The sequence below is a fragment of the Carlito syrichta genome, unplaced genomic scaffold (genome assembly GCF_000164805.1).
Source record: "Carlito syrichta isolate Samal-C Ts95f unplaced genomic scaffold, Tarsius_syrichta-2.0.1 Scaffold309294, whole genome shotgun sequence".
NCBI classification, from domain to species: domain Eukaryota; kingdom Metazoa; phylum Chordata; class Mammalia; order Primates; family Tarsiidae; genus Carlito; species Carlito syrichta.
In genome coordinates, this window is record NW_007253390.1 from 1433131 (window position 1) to 1437927 (window position 4797).

The window sequence follows — 4797 nt, forward strand, 5'->3', positions numbered from 1 at the left end:
GTTAACTTGTGATCTTTACATTTTTTTCATGTGTGTTGTTAAAGATATGAGTTCCCCTCCTACTACTGCTTTCATGACATCTCAGGAGGTTTTGGTGAGATTTTTCTTCATTTTCATTTGTTTATAGGAACTTTTTAAATCTCTGTTTTGATCTCATCATTGACCCAGGAGTTGCTTAGCTTCATGCTGTTTAGTGTCCATGTCTTTGTGGGTTTTGGGGGAACTCCCCCCACCTCCACCATAGCTGCAGTCTGCGGGGCGATGGGTGTGGGGTCCGCAAGGAGGAGGGTCTTGGCCGCTCTCGCTTTCCTGCCAGAGGGAGGAGTGCCAGAGCCGCCGGAGCCTTCCAGCTCCTGAGCATTTGGCTTGTCGGCAATTGGGGCTGGGGGGGGCGTGTGGGGAGGGGAGAGGGAAGGAAAGGCGCTTAGGCGCCCCAGACACCTCTACGGAGCGGAGACAATAGCACAACTTGATTGAACTTGGACGGTTGCGGCTGTGGCGCTTGGGGGTCTAGGCTGTGGGGGTCGGGGGTCCCCCTGTCCAGGCGGCTGGGAGGAGGCGGGGCCTGCAGCCCTAGACAGGCTCAGCCCGAGGTCTCCCTGGCCGGGGAAGCCCCGGCTCGTCCTGGGTTGAAAGGAGATGGTGGGAGGGGGAAGGGAGGGATCATTTAATTTGTGACCCCACCGCTGGTTGAAAATCGGAGAGCCATGTAATTTGGGGAGATGCGCTGTGGGGGACTGCAGACGGTGCTGCAAGGAAGGTGAGGGCCCGGCACAGAAGCTCCTTCACGGAGAGGAAGTGAATGTAACACAGCCAGCCCTGGGACCCTCCGAGCTGACTTGGAAACTGCACTTCCAGGGGAGAATTGGGAAATTCCAGCAGCCTGAGAAAGAAGGCCTTGCTTTCTGTTGTTTGGGGAAGCTTCCCACCTCACTGCTCTCACCCCTGTACTCCTTCCCCTCTGACTCAAGGTTAGGCCCTATGTCTGGTGCTGTGGCCACTCCCACCCCAAGCCCCTCACAGCCCTCTTAGCCCCAACAGCCCCAACTGTACCCTGTAACAAGTTCCTGCTTCCTCCTGTTTCCTTGAGGGAGCCCCAAGTACCCTCCAGGGGCTCCCTTGCAGTTGTATACACAAAGGCCTAGGGTAAGAGCAAACCTGGGAAGAGAGAGACATCTTCTGCCCCACTTCTCCTGCAGGACGGAGGCCGCTGGGGGGGCCCTTGAAGGCCCCAAACTTAGTGGCCCCCCACACACACACAGTATGACAGATGGCATTCCTGCAGCTCCTCTGAAATGTGATTGGGCCGTTAGGGTGGTGGAGGGGTGTCATAAAAGGAACCAGTTTATGAACAGAAAATAGATCCATTTAGGGACCTCTAGGATTCTTTCTTTCGGTGAAATCCTGGGCTGAGTCCTGGACAGCTCACTGGGGAAGCTGTTCACAGTCCCCTTCTCCCATTCCACTGCTGCCACCCCATTTAGGACCTACTTAAGATCCACATAGAGTGTGCAGAGAAAATTATTATTGCCACCCAACCAAGATTTGCATTGACTCTACTCTTAGTGTTCTTTGCCTCCCCCACCCCTGGAAGGTGTGAAAATCCTCTGTGACCCTAGTGTCCTTTCTCTGAGGCCATCATTCCTTTCCTACACAACAGCCTTTTATAGCTACCCCATCATTTCCCTGGAATTGGTATTCTCCTTGTCCCCTTTCTCCACCTCACCTCATCCCAGAGGAACCTGGCTTTTATAGAGAGTTTAGTGCTCTCTGGGGCCATAGCTGTTGAGTACTCACCTAGCTCCTTACCAGAAACAGATTTCTGGGCAGGTATGCCAGGGTGGAGACCTGTCTGCCACAGCCCAGGGAGAGGAGCAGGTCATGTTACTAAACCTATGCAGCCTGCTGGGGTGCAGCTGGGTTGGGCCTGCAGTTTCCTTTCCATCCAAGCCCAGACTCTCAGGCCAATTGCTGTTAGTAGGCAAGGAGTGAGGGGATGTTGTAAAGAGTAGGTCATTCCTCGAATTGCCACACTTCAAATATAAAATTTAACTAGCCTGGCTTCAGTCCACAGAGGGGAAACTTAGTCCAAACCTTTGCTCTGGGGACAACTCAAAACCTTCCCTGTAAATGATGTTTGGCTGTGGCCAGGAGGGATCCAAGAGACACTTACCCTGCAGACTCAGGTTTCTCCTTAACTCCAAAGGAGGCTGCACAGGCAGATATGAGGGTATCAGGGTGAACGGCTTAATTGGCCCTCAAGTATCTCCATGACTATCTTTTGATGAGTGAGCCCTAATCAGCCCATGGCCCCTCCATTGCCCCAGAGCAGATGCCTTTCCTTCCCTGGGATTCTTTGGGCTGTCATGGAAGGTGGTCTCCACAAGCACCATTCTTGCACACCTCAAGCATTATGGTCTCCTGGATATCCCTCTTTCCTCATGTGCTAGCATATACTGTCCTTCAGCACAGGAAGTCTGGAGACCAGGCATCTGTACCATTCAGCACTCCTAGATTCCCTCCTAGAAAGACCCCTTAGCTAGAGCTTGAGGATCAGTGGGAATAAGACACACTCATGACAGTTGCCTCACTCAACCCACAGAGATTCCCAGGGGCAGAGGGCTTCGACTTGGCACAAACTCGGCCTCTGTGAGAGGACAGAATGCCTAGGGACAGCCAAGCCAATGAGCTGCTTCTCGTTAGAGGTTTTTATGGGACTCAGCACACACACCACAGGCAAACCACACTTGCTGGCTTAACCTCTTCCTGTAAAGCCCCTGCCCTAGGCTTGGGGGCAAAGAGAAGGAACTGACCAAGCAAGTTGCATCTTAACAAGGAAAACAGCAGTCTGTATCTAACATCTGAGCCACTCACTTTTTCTCATTATAACACGAGGCTCTAAAACACTACCTGTACTAAGTGCTTTGTAAACATTTTTTTCATCATTCTCATAGCAGCCATATGAGGTATATTTTATTATCATCCCATTTCACAGATGAAGAAACTGAGACATAGGAAGGTTAAGTAAACACACCTAAGATCACAGTAGAGGGATTTGGCTTCACACCTAGGTCTGTCTCTAAAGCCAACTCCTAACTACTATATTAAAAGAAGACTATCCTCACTGATGCCAATAAGTCTAGCCCCTAGAATATTAAGTGCTGAAGATGCAGAAGTTGAGGGTAATTTGAGGCTTCAGCAAAGGTTTAGAGTTGACTTAGGACTCTAGTAGGAATGAAGTGGGAGGATTACTAAACCTGGAATTGGCTGACCTGATTTAGAATTCACTCCACTACCAATTATCTTTGTGACCTTAAAGAGGTTGCATAACCTCTAGCCTCAGTTTCCTTCTCTGTAAAATGGGCATAACTCCTGGCTGACCTACCTCATTGAGAGGTAATGACAATGAGAAAATATGGAGCAGAATGCTTTAAACATAAGCTTTTATAAGTGAAATTAAGACCAGTTGGGGCCCCTGCCAGCCTCAAGAGTCTCTCGGATTCTTTAGATTGCTTTTTTCTTTAGCCTACTTCTCTTCTGTCTTACTCTAGTGAGGAGGCCTATGAGTAATAAATGAAACAGGTCCCTAGCTTCGATTATATCTCTGATTTTTACTTAAATTCTTAATTGCCATCTTCAGATTTCTAGTCAGTCCAAATTCTATGCTAATCAGAATGGCATATTTATACATCTTATTTCTGATAGCAACTTACATAAAAATAGACCACTTTAAAAATCTTAAATAATTTTTTAAAAGCAACTTTATTCATTCACTCTTTACTATGTGATAACTTTGTGACAGATACTTTGCTGGGCTCTGGAGAAAGAGTTGAATCCTAAAAAGCTTACATTAATCTTTCATTCATTCAACAAACTTATGAGTACCTCCCAGATGTCAGGCACAGTGCTGGGTACTAGGGATATAATAGTGAGCAGTGAGACAAACATAGTCCTTGCACTCAGTGACTATGTTTTCTCACAGTGAAAACAGATAAATCAAAGTTGACAAATACATTATTCCAAACCATGAGAAATTTGAAGAGAATAATGCAGGAGGATGTATTCTGGTGCAAGACAGAAGGAATAAGTAATTATGACAAAAAGTCATATCTGCAATAATAGAATGCAAGCAAGAAAAGAACATACTTTGAGTGGTCATGGAAGGCTTCACAGAGGAGATAGCATTTTCATTGTCCTTGAAGATAATATATCCAGAGGGATAAGAGCTTATTTGAGGAAAGAGGGAGAAGTTTTTTCCAGTTGAGAAGTTCTGTGTCATTTTCCAGCTTTTTTGCCCAGATCCACCATCACTGTGGATTCATCAGTCACACAGACTTCATATCTAAAACAGAATTCTCAGAGATAGACAACTGAATGAATTTTTCACTGCTCAGTACCAAGAATCCTATCTGAAGGCTTTTGATAGTGCTTCTGGCTTGTTTTCCCTGGACCTGGATGTCAGTGTCATCTCAAGTTAAGTTCATGGAATAATAAACTGTCCTTAGATTACCCTTGCCCTTGCTGTTAAATTAGAGTCTGATCTTCTAGCTATGTGGAGAGTGTGTAGGATGTGAAAATTCATCCTCAGCCTTCCTTTCTTGAGATGCTTAAGGAATTTCCTAGAAATGCTCAATTCTTCGACATTATTAGAATCTTAGGAAGCCTCTCTCCCATGAAGACTCTGACTATCCTTTGGTAAGAAATATTGAAAAGAATAGAACAACAAAGCCTCTTTCCCCCTAACTCCTTCCCTACATGCATGTTCTCTCTCTCTCTCTCTCTCTCTCTCTCTCTCTC

General features: G+C 46.8%; 1 protein-coding gene across 2 annotated transcripts in view; it reads left to right on the forward strand.

Annotated features, from left to right (window-relative positions):
- The window catches only part of NAV1 (neuron navigator 1), a 75426-nt gene that overhangs the window by 277 nt on the left and 70352 nt on the right, over positions 1-4797 (forward strand). The window lies entirely within an intron of this gene.